Source organism: Nomascus leucogenys, chromosome 20 (assembly GCF_006542625.1).
Source record: "Nomascus leucogenys isolate Asia chromosome 20, Asia_NLE_v1, whole genome shotgun sequence".
Lineage (NCBI taxonomy): Eukaryota > Metazoa > Chordata > Mammalia > Primates > Hylobatidae > Nomascus > Nomascus leucogenys.
The window spans coordinates 52,995,608-53,010,995 of NC_044400.1; positions in this window are offsets into that span (position 1 = coordinate 52,995,608).

Sequence of the window (15,388 nt, forward strand, 5' to 3'; positions counted from 1 at the left end):
ATCATCAGCAAATGGGCTCTTGTGGTTTAGCTGGAGGTAATGTACACGGTACTCAGCCATTGTGTTACCTTATCATGTGAGGCTTTTGCAAACAATAATAATCCATATTATATATCAAAGTAAAAACAATCTGATTTTTTAACCCTATTAAATGAAGAGGGTATTCATGAAGAGATTATATTTTCAAATAATTTTGAAGAATAATATTTGTTACAGTCTCTGGGATTAGGAAAAATAAAGAAAAAATGTAACATCAATCTAATGATATATTTATCATTATAATCAATTATTAAACAAAATAATTCCTAATAAGTTTTAGAAAAGGTTTCCATAGGTGACTAAAATAATTACATAAATTTTTGTAAATCTAGTGTAGAAATAACTATGAAAATAATAGAACTAGAGTGATAAATGGTATGTTTAAAGGAATGCAGTGGCTATACAAGGAAGAAGCCATTTAGAGATAATATAATAGTTTCCATTGACATGAGAATGTTTTGGAACAGTAATATTAAATAGAGACTCCAAAGTGGCTAAAACTTAAAAGAGAATTGGAAGAGCAGTGTTACTCAAGTCAAAAGAGTTTTAAGATTGAGAGACTGGCCAATTTGGTCAAGTGTTTAAGAGAGATTATCTAAGATGTAGACTATGAAGTACATATCAAATGTAGCAACTAAGATGTGATTGGCAATATTTTAAAGCAAATGATAATGATGAGATGAAGCCACACTGCAAAGCCATAATAAATGAACAGGAGCTTAAAGGGAAAAAATCCTAGATTATATAATTACTGCTGTTTTACAGTCTGGTTTTGAAGAGAAGAAAAAGGCAGTTGCTGCATATTAAGGAAGAGTCAAGAGTAGACTTTTTTTCAAATAGGTGAAACAAGTGGGAAACAAGTGTCCTTATAAATGGAAAGGAATGAATCAAGGAATACCGAATGATTAGACTATGGGAAAGATAAGAGAAAGGGCAGATTGAATGCGGGAAGCTTTGAAGAATGTGAGAGGAAATGATGTCTAGGGCACAGGTCACTAATGAAGACTCCATTCTTATGACAGGAAGATGGTGACAACTGGGGTAGGAACACACAACACATTTGTGGATAATACACAGGTGAATACATATCAGATTCGTTTTAGAAAATAACTGTAACTCATTGGTACTGTGGAGATAGATTGAAATGAGATAATTTCTTAAAATGTAAATCTAGTAGGAGACTAATAGCTAGACATCATTCTGACACCTCTGAAAGAATGGACACCTCTTTCACTGCTACTCACCTTTGTAAGAAATATGTATTTATCCTTCCTGTAAGAAAATATTTTTATCTATTTGTGATGGCATGGCAAATTTCAAATATTTTATAAATATCTGAGACATTTAGTTGGTAAACAATACTAGCCTTTCTTTATATCAATCATATACAGGGGGCAAGATGAGTAACTTATTACAGAAGGTTTATATAAATCATTATTGAGAGACAAATGTCTCATTAAAGTTATTTAAATAGATACTGAAAAGCTGAATTCAACCCCTTCATCATTAACACCTCATTATCCATTATTTTCTCTTCAAATAAAGTCTTGTGTTAGATTTTTTAAAAGAATGATCATTTTTATAAAGATACGTATACACTTATGTCTTATCCCCTTTTTTAACTGTATAATATATTGAATTCACATTTCATGTATCTCAGAGATGTCTATGTTCTTAAAAAAAAAGCCTTAACATATATTGACATACCTTTTAACAATATTAAAGAGAAAGAAGCAAAATAATCCCTAAAGAATTTGATATACCCATATGACATAGATTAAATTCCTACCAGGACATCTTATTGAGAAATTCTCTGCTAGGTATTTGAATTTATATTAAATATAAAAATTTGAATAGAAATACACTGCTTAGAGAAATGTTACCTCATTCATTATTTTTCCCAAACGGATCTTCACTACAGATAATGGAATTGAAATCTGATTTCATGTTTATTCATAGGTGAGAGCAAGGACTTAGTTCCAGAATCAGACTTGAACCCCTTTTTTTATTTCCAGAGACATTGCTAGAAAACAAGTTTTGCTCATAGTCTTTATTAAACATTATAGTGTCATTGAATAGACAAGATTTACTCTCAGGAAAATTGTTCTAAATATATGTTAATATACATGTTTAGTGTAAAAAATAAGATTTAAAAATTATCTAGAAATACAGAAAAGAAGGTAATCACTATGACTTCGTCTTTGAATTGGTAGGAAAAGGATTCAGAGTGTCCCAAATTAAACTGAGATCGATAGAGATTGAAACTAAATTATGAAGAAATTAGGATTGGGAAAAGAGGAGACAGATAAGGAAAAACAAACACCCTAAGCACAAAAGCAGAAATAGTATAAGGTAACTAAAACATATATGTGTCATCTTCATGGATGACATTTGAGGGTGATGTTTAGCTATAGGCAGAATATTTGGCTGATAAAAATCTAAAATACTATGCCTTCCTTCCTGCTTCCCATTTGGAAAAAGCGTGACATGCCCTTGTCTCTTTCTATAAGGCCATCTCTAAATGATATCCCTCCAGCTAAAGATCAACCACTTCCAATAAAAGAGGATTAACAGAGTGCTTTCTCATGGAGAACTGGGCAGCTTCAAATTACTTTGAGCAAGTAATTTACTTTTATAAACCATATAAATAAGCAAAAATTTAATTAGTACATATTTTTCTAGAAATGACATATGATAATTTGTGCATTTTAATTAAATCTTGTAAGATATCTTTCTCCCCCAGTCTGGTACATTCTGTCTTGAATCTGTGTGTGACCAAACGGGGTATGCATAAGGAATGTTAAAGAGAATTTTGTCATTAAAAGTATCAATTTCAAAAACTTTACTCATACTGAAGATTAGCTTCAGATGTTGAATTTTGTCATTTAAACCTGGAACAATTCAAGTTTCCTAGGACATATTCTGTTATGTATTCATAATTATTATTGTGATTGTTAATTAGAGAATTTGTGAGTGCATATGGTATGTAAATGGGCATTAGTTGGCTATCATCTATCTATTTTCTATCAATCAATCAACCATTTAGCCCTCATCTATCAGAGACAAAGAGCAACAAAAGAGAATAGAGTGAATAAAGCTAATAGCTAGTTCCTCCCCAACCCCTTACTCATTTCTTAATCTGAGGTCTTGGGAACTCATATTAGATTGTAAAACTATTTTATTCTCTTAGGAATAATATTCATAGCTTTTATCTGATTCTCAAAAATGTTTTCTAACAAGGATTGAAATCCCTGTTTTAGTGTTATTAAAGGCATAAAAGTCAGCTTTGTTAGCTAGGAGCACATACGTAATTTAGTTTCAGATGATCAAACTAAAATGATGATTAGAAAATATGGTATGTATTCTTGCCATATAAAATAAATAGATTCAGGAATGTCATTTGTATATTTAGAATGAATTATTCCCCTGAGTTAAAATAACTTATCCAAATAAACAGCATTTTTGTTTCTTAACCAAAACTGCAAATAAGAGGAAAAAGAAAAAGAAAAAAGAAACTAAGTAAACTTTCTTTCTGATAGCAAAATAGTTTCAAATTCCTTTTACATGTTACCTTTGGAATTCTTCTTTGGAGCTGAAACATAAAGAACAGTCGTACCCAGCTATTTACAGAAATAAAGCTGCCCTGTGTACACTATCCAAAGTCAGTTTAAAAGAGATAATTTCCACCAGGTTTGGTTCTCCGTGGAAGGTCTCCCTCTATTCTCAAATCAAATTGACTCTCTTCTTAAAAAGCAAAGCTTTTCAACCTTGCAGATTTCATCCCCGGAGCTAAAGATCAACCACTTCCAATGAAAGAGGATTCACAGGAGTACTTCCCCATAGAGATCCAGGCAGCTTCAAGAGTAGTACTTCAAACAAGTAATTTACTTTTATCAACAGTATAAATAAAACAGAAAATAGGAAGACGTTCACAGACTTACAGCATTTTGCTTTTTTATAGCACTCCGGATATTTTATTTTATGCAGGAGGTCTGCAAGCTGTTAGAGTTGCTTATCTCTGGGAGATCTCCAAGCTGTTCAGGTGTAATTCAGATAAGTCAAGTGTTACTCCCCATTGGAGGGTTTATTTACCATATAGCCTCAAGGTGGTACTTTGCTATCTGAAATGTTATAAATTAGTAGCTCTTTATGAGGCATCTACTTAAAAAAGATTAGAATACTAATGATCTCTTATTTAATATAATAACTTAATATTGACAAAAATATTTCATCCTTTGTGTATTTACCTACATCAGCACTTCTGTAGTGCATTTCAACAATTTATTGAATGACTTCAATGAGTATTTAATATGCTAATGTGTATTTTAAATCTTTGTGTGGAATAGCACACAGTATTTCCTAAACTCATTGAGAACAAACTTTTTTTTATAGAGCATCTCTCAGGACTCACAGTAATGTGAGAAAACTTTTGGAAACACTGATCTCCATCACATTATTTAACAATTCATCAACAACTTCCTTCAAGTAACAACTTTAAAAAGGGTGTTCTCACTCAACTCTCACTTATATATATATATATATTTATATATTTTTTTTTTTTGAGACAGGGTCTTGCTCTGTCACTCAGCCTGGGGTGCAGTGGTGTGATCTCAGCTCACTGCAACCTCCACCCGCCAGGTTCAAGCGATTCTCTTGCCTCAGCCTCCTGAGTAGCTAAGATTACAGGCATGCACAACCACGCCTGGCTAATATTTTGTATTTTTAGTAGAGACGGAGTTTCACCATGCTGGCCTGGCTGGTCTCAAACTCCTGACCTCAGGTGATCCATCTGCCTCTGCCTCACAAAGTACCAGGATTACGCGCATGAGCCACCGTACCTGACCTCACTCACATACTTTTGATGGATCCCTGACCAGAATTGAGATTCAAGTGGAGCATCCTTCATATAATACTTTGTCTTTAAGGAATTATTCCAGCTCCCAGTAATGCTGGGTGGAAGATGTAACTAAAATACCCAGCCATCACTAAATCCCCCAAGCAGCAATGATTACTGATTTTTATGTCTTTTCTAAAAAATTTCCAGAGCCTCAAGTCACGTAAAACCAAAATACCTAATGATGCTGTTATATAGGTACAACCACAAGATGTTAAACATTTAAATCCAAACTGGAAAATTCCATAAAATACACAGCTATTTCCAAAAATGTATTTTTATACTAAGTAATAAAAATTCTAATAAATTGACGGAGCTTTGCAACGTTACTCTTAGTGACCAGGAAATTTGCCATCACACAGACATCTTTAAAATTGTATTAAATTTCAGTTTCCCTAGTTCCTTTATTCAGCACAAATTACCTGAATACCTTCTACCTGCTATGTGGCAGGTCCTGTTACACATCATTCCTGTCCTCAGTCAGCTTTTAGAGAATAGTATCTAATTGACCTGTCTGCTATTTTCTGGCTGTCCAACATAAAATCAACGTTTAAAAGTGTGATCTATATGCATGTATTAATATAAAATGCATTTTAAATGAATCTAATCCTATTTAATCTCCAGTAATGTTTTCTCCCTCTATAAAGACTTCTATAGGACGTATCAACCCACAACAGAACTGTGTATTTTCACTATGCAATTCAAAGAGAACATAAAAAGCACATATAGGCTGGAAATAAACTTGCATCACATGAAAAAAGTGGCTTATTCATTGGCCTAAATGAATTAACTTGCACATTTCATTAGCATGCAAGATGCACATCTATGGGTTGCCAGCATAAATAGAAAAGAGTTCAATGAACTGAAGAAAAAAATGGTGATTGATATGGCCCTGATGGCAAACCTCAGTTTTGAACACAAGTTTACATTCAAACTGACTTTAACAAACTTCCTTGAGGATAGATTTAGATTAGTTCTTTGTGATCTAACATATGATTAAATCTTTGTCATAATTTGATAAGCCCTTAATTACCTCCACGGAAACATTAACTGAAATTATCACCACACCTGGATAGTTATTCTTTCTTAATATCAAGAAAATAGCTCATGGCATTTAAATCTTTCAACTCACCACATCAAATTTGTATTGACATACCTATAATTTTATGATGAATCTAGATACAGAACACAATTTCATCATGCTTAATAAATCATTTATTTTTGCATGTTTTAAAATGATAGGTAGTTATATTTTATAAAGAAACTAGTTCCGGGTGCTAAAAAAAAGGTATGACACTGTGGTTTAAATCTAACCTCAGAGGTAAATAAATGCAAAATACCCATTCCAACAAAATGTTTTTAAATCTTTAAATGCGTTTATTTCATTTAAAACATCAATTCCAAAAATAAGGTATCCTTAACATGTTTCTAAATAATGTGTTAAATAATAATTTGTTATATTTTCATATATATATTCATTATATTACATATTAATATATGTCAACATAATATTCTATTGCATTCTGTGTTCAGAATATGTTTTATTTTTATAGATATATAGTTATATATTCAAACTGTGAATAAAATTAAAATTAAAGTCAACCTGGAAAATTATTGATTTTGACTTAATCTTGATCAGTAAAAATCTGGTCAATATAAAGTAACAATCTTTATAATTTTGGTGAAAATCTTTTTTCGATCTCCTGAAAATAATTCACCTAAATAATTCCACATTTCACAACTTAATAACTTAATGAAAATACAGATTCTTACAGATCCTGAATGTTTTTAGGCTGTTTAAAATTGCTCCTAATTTTTAAGAAAATGATTACATCCTATTGTAATCATATTGTGATAAAAACCATGTTAATTTCATATCCTTCAATGTATCATCAATCCGACATACAATGGAAGCAATAAAAGTTAATATATAGCAAGAATGTTGTGATGGAGTTAATATTTTATTTTAAATTAGTTAAAAATATCATTTATTTAATCTTGTAAGTTTAATATGGTGAAACGAATTAAGCTAAAGGACGAATTGCTTATAAAATTTCTTTTTTTCATATCAGCACATATTCTTTTTAGAAACCTATTTTAATTTGATTTTATTTTTTAAATTCACAATATATATTTAATCTTTTGCCTACTGTATGTCACATATAGTAGCTGCCCTGTGTAAAACTAGCAGCTTTCTTAGCAATATTGTGTAATGAGATTTATCTCAGTTGCCCTGAAGCCAACATCTTTGGATTCTTTATTCATTAATGCCTATTCAATTTAGCCAGGAGAAGAGTAGAGCCTGAACTGTAAGGGAAACCTTTTGTAAATAAACTTTTGTACATAAGAATGACCTGTATCTTTATATCATACCTTTATGAAATAGAAGCTTAAATTTAAAATACCTTGTTTTTGAAGAGAAAATATTAATATTCAGGGAAGATAACTATTTTCCCCTAAAATACATACACAGACAAATATTTAGGCCTACATTTACAGATTCTTAAATGGCCAAACCTTACATTCTGCAATTGTTAAGTAAAATATTCACATAGGGAGGTGTAAAATGGGCTGATTTTTCTTTTTGATTTTATTTATTTGTTTTTTTGAGATAGGGTCTCAATCTGTCACCCAGGCTGGAGTGTAGCGACACGATCACAGCTCGCTGTAGCCTTGACTTCCCAGGCTCAGGTGATTCTCCCCCCTCAGCTTGCCTAGTAGCTGGGTAGCTGGGACCACAGGCATTTGCCACCACACTCAGCTAATTTTCGTGGTTTTTTCTTTTTTTTTTGACCTGGGGTTTTGCCATGTTACCCAGGCAGATCTCAAACTCCTTTCTTAAGTGCTCCACACGCCTCAGTCTCACAAAGTGCTAACATTCCTTGGTTAGATATATTCCTAGATATTTTAATTTTTGCAGCTATTATAAAGGGATTGAGTTCTTGATTTGATTCTCAGCTTCACCATTGTTGGTATATAGTGTGCTACTGGTTTGTTACATTGATTTTGTAACCTGAGACCTTAAAGTCTTTTGGAGGAATCTTTAGGATTTTCTAGGTAGGGAATCATATTATTTGCAAGCAGTGATAGTTTAGCTTCCTATTTTCCAATTTGGATTCCATTATTGTTTTTCTTGTCTAATTGCCCTGACTAGTACTCCTAGGACTATGTTCAATAGGAGTGGTGAAAGTGGACATCCTTGTCTTGTTCCCGTTTTAAAGGGGAATGCTTTCGGGGGACTTCCTCTTTTCCAATTTGGATGCCCTTTATTCTTTCTTTGGCCAAATTGCTCTGGATAGCACCTCCAGGACTATGTTGAATACAAATGGTAAAAGTGGGCATCCTTGACGTGTTCCTGTTTTTGGAGGAAATGTTTTGAGGTAGGTCACTTCTATGCCTAGTTTGTTAGGGGTTTTTATCATAGTGGGAGGCTGGATTTTGTCAAATGCTTTTTCTGTATCTATTGAGATGATCATATAGTTTTTGTTTTCAGTTCTGTTTACATAATGTATCATATTTATTGGGTTGCACATGTTAAACCATCCCTGCCTCCCTGGATGAAGCCCACTTGATCATGATGAATTATGTTTTTGATCTGCTGTTGAATTCAGTTGACTAACATTGTGTTAAGAATTTTTGCATCTTTCTTTATCACAGAAATTCGTCTGTAGTTTTCTTTTTTTGTGCGTGTCCTTTCCCAGTTTTGGTATCAGTGTGATACTAGCTTCATAGAATAAGTTAGGGAGGATTCCTTCTTTCTCAATCTTTTAGAATCATTTCAGTAGGATAGGTACCAATTTTTCTTTGAATGTCTTGTAGATAACATCTGTGAATCCATCTGGTCATAGTCTTTTTGTTGTTGTTCTTGGCAATTTTTAAATGATGGATTCAATCTCACTGCTCATTTTTGGTCAGTTCAAGATTTCTATTTCTTCCTGATTTAACCTGGGAGGGTTTTATGTTTCCAGGAATTTGTTCATTTCCTCTAGGTTTTCAAGTTCTTGTGCACAAAGATGTTCATAGTGGTATCAAATGATCTTTTGTATTTTTTGGTGTCAGTTGTAAATTCTCCAGTTTCATTTCTAACTGAGCTTATTTGAAACTTTTCTCTTCTTTTCTTGGTTAATCTAGCTAATGATCTACTGATTTTGTTAATTTTTCAAAGCACCAGCTTTTGTTTGATCTTTTGTGTTGTTTTTGTTTGTTTGTTTGAATTTAATTTACTTCTGCTCTAAACTTATTTATTTTCTTCTTCTATCTTTAGGTTTAGTTTGTTCTTTTTTCTCCATTTTCTTGAGGTGTGATATTCTGTTGTCAGTTTATGCTTTTACAGACTTTATGATGTAGGCACTTAGTGCTATAAGCTTTTCTCTTAGCACTACTTTGGTTGTATCTCAAAGGCTTTGGTAACTTATACCATTATTATCATTTGATTCAAACTTTTTTTTTAATTTTCATCTGATTTCATTGTTAACCCAGGTTCATTCAGGAGAAGATTATTTAATTTCTATGTATTTGTATAGTATTGTGTTCCTTTTGGATTTGATTTCCAGTTTTATTCCATTGTGGTCTGAGAAGATACTTTATATGACTTCATTTTTTAAGAATTTATTCATATGTGTTTTGTGGCCTGTCACATGGTCCATTTTTGAGAATGTTCTGTGTGCCAATGGGAAGAATGCATATTCTGCAGATCTTGGGCATAATTTTCTGTAGATATTTGTTCAGTCCACTTGTTCTGAAGTGTCATTTAAATCTATTGTTTCTCTGTTGACTTTCTGTCTTGAAGATCTGTCTAGTGCTTTCGGTGGTGTATTGAAGTCTCCCACTATTGTTTTACTGTGTATCTCATTTCTAAGGTCTAGTAGTAATTGTTTTATAAATCTAGGAGCTCCAGTGTTTGATACATATAAATTTAGGATTGTAATATCATTGTAATCTTCTTGCTGAATTGGTCCTTTTATCATTATATTGTGATCAATCTGCCTTTTTTATTGTTTCTTTGAAGTTTGTTTTGCCTCATTTAAGAATAGCTATTCCTGCTTGCTTTTGATTTTTGTTTGTATGCAATATCATTTTACACCCTTTTACCTTGAGTTTATATAAATTCTTCCATGTTACATGAATCTCTTGAAGACAGCAGATATTTGGATTGTGAATTTTATGCCATTTTGCCACCCGTATCTTTTAAGTGGAACTTTTAGGGCACTTACATTCAATATTAATATTGAGATGTGAGGTACTATTTTCTACATTCATAATTATTACCTACATAGTTTTTTTCAATGTGTTAATGTTTTATAGGCCCTCTGAGTTTTAAACTTTTAAGAAGTTCCATTTTACTGAGTATCTGGCTTTTGTTTCAAGGTTTAGAAGTCCTTTTAGCATTTCTTGTACTGCTGATTTAGTAGTGACAAATTCCCTCATCATTTGTTTGTCTGAAAATGATTTTATTTCTCCTTCATTTATAAAACGTAGTTTTGCAGGGTATAAAATTCTTGGCTGACAATTGTTCTGCTTAAGGAGATTAAAGATAGGACCCCAATCCCTCTGGCTTGTAAGGTTTCTACTGAGAAGTCTGCTGTTAGTCTAATAGGATTTCCTTTGTAAGTGACCTGATGCTTTTTTATTACTGCTCTTAGAATTCTTTCCTTTATGTTGACTTTAGATAGCCTGATGACTATATGTCTTGGTGAAGATCTTTTTGCAATAACTTTCCCAGGAGTTCTTTGAGCTTCTTAGATTTAGATAACTAGATCTCTAGCCAGGCCAGGGAAGTTTCCCTCATTTATTGCATGAGATACTTTTGTTGGACTTACTATTTTCTCTTCTCCTTCAGGAGCATGAGTTATTCTTAAGCTTGTCCATTTTACATGATTGCATAGTTTTTGGAGACTGTTCTTTTGTTTAATTCTTTTTATTTATTTTTGTCTGATTGTGTTAATTCAAAAGCTTTGTCTTCAAGTTCTGAAATTTGTTCTTCTATGTGTTCCAGGCTATTATTAAAACTTGTCACTGCATTTGGTAATTCCCTAAATTTCCAGAAGTTCTGGTTGGTTTTTATTGATGATATCTATCTCTCTAGAAAGTTTTTTATTCATATTCTGAACTGCTTTTAAAAATTTCTTTATAATCGTTTTCACCTTTCTCTGATAACTCCTTGAGTAGCTTAATAATCCATCTTCTGAATTCCTTATCTGGTATTTGAAAGAGCTCATGTTGCCATGAGTCCGTTGCTGGAGAGCTAGTATGAACTTTTGTGGGTGTTACAGCACTTTTGTTTTTGTTATATTACCAGAGTTATTTTTCTGGTTCCTTCTCACTTGGTTAGACTATTTCTTCTAATTATTCTTGAATTTAGGTTCGATTTGAGTTTTTTGTTTATTTTTAAATTTCCTTTTTCCCCTTAAGTATGAGACTTTAATGCTTATAGTTAATTATAGCCTAATTCTGTTATTAGTACTTTCAGGGGTAAAGACTCTGTAAGATTTCTTTGGTTATAGAGAGTCTTTGTATGATAGTTCTCTCATATGCTGGTTTTAGTAACAATGTGCTCAGTAAGTGAACAAGTTTACTATCTCCTGTGTGGTCTCTTAAACTTTATCTCATTCCTCATGCACTTATTTATTTATTTATTTATTCATTTTCCTCCAGTATTTATTTATTGGTTTGATGGTTCACCCTTTAAACTAGTACGGGAGGTATTTTTGCATAGTAATTAGCTGTGGCTAAAGCAGGCAGGTAAACACATCTCCAGCCTTGAATGAGGTGGCTGTAGGAGCTCTCAGTGAGTTGCACTGAGGTCTTATCAGGGAGAAGGCTTGGAGCCACCTCAACTCCCATGGCAGATCAGCAGGAAAGTTACCCACCTATCAGACACACTCTTGTCTCAGTGCTGCAACTATTCAGATTAGAATCAGATCATGATTCTTTTTTGTAAGCCTGAACCTAGATGGTGTTCTTTCGTGGGGATGCAGTGACTCTGATGTTTTCCAGAAAGTTTCATGTAGACTGATGGAATGACTTTCTAAATAAATTATACTTTGAGACAATGGGATCTTTATGTAAATAATTTCCATAATATGTAGAACTAGAAATGTTACATATTAGATATACATATTATTTTAGATAGAAATAAATTTATCTATTATAAATTTGTATAAGCCTGTGATTGCAATCCAACAACTTTTGTAGGATATGTGCTCACGTTTAATACCTTCTTTAGTGAATGCTATATTCTTTAGCACAAGTCCTGCACTGCACATAATCTCTTAAATGATTAATTTTTAGTTTAAATTAATTAAATTTATTGAGCAGTCACTATGTACAAAGTATTAGGACTCCAGGAACAGGATATGAGTTTCTCAGCTGCTTATGTGTTCTGAACTTCCTAATTTGTTCCTGATATCCATGATTTGCCCTCATGTAAGCCAGGTTTGGTTGACTTTGGCCTGAAGTGAAAGGTTGCCTTCATCAGTGTTGAAGGATTCACCAGCTGTCACTAATGTTTACTTCAGCATTTACCAAAGTTCTCTGTGCACTTTGGGGAAGCAGAAAGAGAACATGTCAGTCTGTACATAAAATTTCAGAATTTTTAATAAAACAAAATGAAGGAGGTTTGTTTACTGCTGGTTATTTATCCATAACTATAACTATGCTATCTATCTATCTGTCTATCTATGTTTAGCTGTAACTATAAATAATTATATCCATTAGGTATATGTGTGTGTGTACATGTGTGCGTGCATGCTTATACATTTCCAAAAAACAGGTTGCAATACCTCTCAAACTATTATGAAAGTAAGTGCTTTTTTTTTCTTTCTGTGTAGTGTTGTGAAGAACTCTATGTTAGGAAATGCTGGCTTAGGTAAATAATGTCAAGAGGGCATAATAGCCTGAAGAACTTTCCTGCTTGTTGGTTCGTTAATCCGGAACCCAGAAAACAGTCATGTGATCTGCACTCCAGCCTGGGTGACAGAGCAAGACTCTGTCTCCAAAAAAAGAGAAAACAGTCATGTGTATTTCCCCTGATCCCCAGAGGCAACTTAAAATGAAGCGTTGCTGCTGCTATAACTAAGATTCCCTGAAGGCAATAAAAATAGCTGTCAATTCTGGTGTAATAACTGCAGTTATTGTCACCAAAATATTGTATTTCCATTGCTTAAATTCCACTGTATTGAGAAAATAAAATGTTTATTTCTGATATCTGGTTAATATATTTATTTACAGCTATTCTTTTTTCTCAGTGGAGAATTCTCCACAATGAAAACACTAGAAAATTCTTAGTATTGAACATTATTATCCTTTTATTTCTTATGTCATAAAATATGTATTTTGTCCCTGAGTTAATGCTTATAAGAATAATATTTTGCTACTAAATACATATGAAAATATTTAACCAGGGATATAATTTTCTCTGCTGTTTTACATAGTGGCTTCACATTTGCATATATTTTGCCTGTTCAAGAAAAGTGAAACAAACCACCAAGAAATTATCTGATTTATTCATTCATTCAAAATGGGAAAATAATCTATATAATTGCTATAAAATTAATTTGGTGTATTAAATTTGAAATAAGTTGATTTTGATTATCCATTGACAGTCCTGCTTTTGTCTGTCAGGTGAAGGACTGTCCCAAAATATTTTCTTTTATATTTCCTATAAATAGACTTTCTTTTGCTTCTTTGACAATTTTATATTTTTATCTCTATTTATGTAACAAAATATATTTTGCCTATTCTTATATTCAGGGAAATATTAATTGTTAAAATAAACTGCAGTCGTTTATCAGAGCAAATTGCAGTCTTAAAGTGATGACTTGATACACGTATATATTAATAATTACTTATTTAATTTCTGAAAATTTCTTTCAAGTAGCATAGTTATCTTATTATTTATGTTCATAGATTCAGTATTTTAACTGTGTAATATTCTCATTTTGTATATATGTATGACTACATATATGCATATATATAATCTTCAAGATGTGTTTTATTTTTATGGTAGGCTTATTAAACAGGAAATTCTAATTTGACAGACTTTTTTTGTAATTAGGGGTGAAATTCTAACATTGCAATTATTTTCATGTATTTGTACATTTTTATAGCAATGATTCTATAACTTTATACTAATCTATGTTAAGATTTCAAAATCATCTCTTTGCTTATTGTACACTATTGTTTTTAAAACAGTAGTACATGCTTAAAGGGCAATCAATTGAAGGCTTACTTCTCTGAGCACTCCTCCAACCCTCAATCTTCTATCCTGCTCCACTTTCCAGAGCCTCCTTCTTCACTATCATATTTCACAGTTTTGGAAGCAAAAGTACCCATAGCTACCAAGCAAATCTTATGAGACTTTTTCCTTTGGTTAATCATGTAGCATTTCGTCTTCTATTTGCTGTACATTGCCACTTTTCCAATATAGGCAGCTGCTTGGCCGTTCAAATTTGTCCTGTGGTACAAGAGAGTTATTCATAATTCTATTTTTTTTCAAAAAAGCTATGTTTTATTCAATGAAACCAACAGTATTGGAGACAAAATAAAGGCAAATCAAAAACATTTGTAGGAAGTTGCCAGTTTGAATTGAGAATGAGTAAGCAAGTCAAACATGCTACAGGATTCATTGTGACCCCAAAATCACTCTTTATTCTGAACAGGGAGGTCTAAATTATTATTATTTTCATTCTAAGAAACTACTTTCTAAAAATCTCCAATTATGACCAGGACTTCTAGACCATGGCAATTTTCCCACCATATTGATAAAAATGGCAGTCTAATTAGTTTGTTATATTTTAAACTTGGATTATATTACATTTAGTAGTCAGGAATGCCTGAGCAACTATATTAACTCTAGATGCTTAGTTTACATCTTGGAATAAATCTACTAATATTCTTTTTATTTTCTTTCTCTCCTTCTTTCTCTGATCTAGTCAGCCATCAAGTTATATTTATATAGTGTCCATAACAAACCAATCTTTTAAATTTCATGTATATATTCTCTACCTCCCTAAAACTATATTTGACATTTGTATAAAAACATTTAGAGTGTGCCCTGATATATTGTCCTATTTAATGCTATATTTGTAATATGGCTAGGAAGATAATATTATTACAATGGATACTTTAAGTAATTTGATCACATAGCTCCTGACAAACAGATGCTAATCACAGGCCTTCAGATTCAAACTAAGGATGCTTCCAACAAATTAGCCTAACTAAAATTTATGAGACTATATTATGCTTATATAATATTAAAACTTATACTAAACACATGGGCAACATTATCCAATACACCACTCTACACAAATAAAATAATATCTTTACAATTAGCAGTTCCGCCGGTTAAAAAATAGAGAATATTTATATTAATGAACTAGGTAAAAATTAGTCTTCCAAAACTTTTAGGTAATCTTTATAAACATGATTTAAATATTTTGATATTGAATGATATTT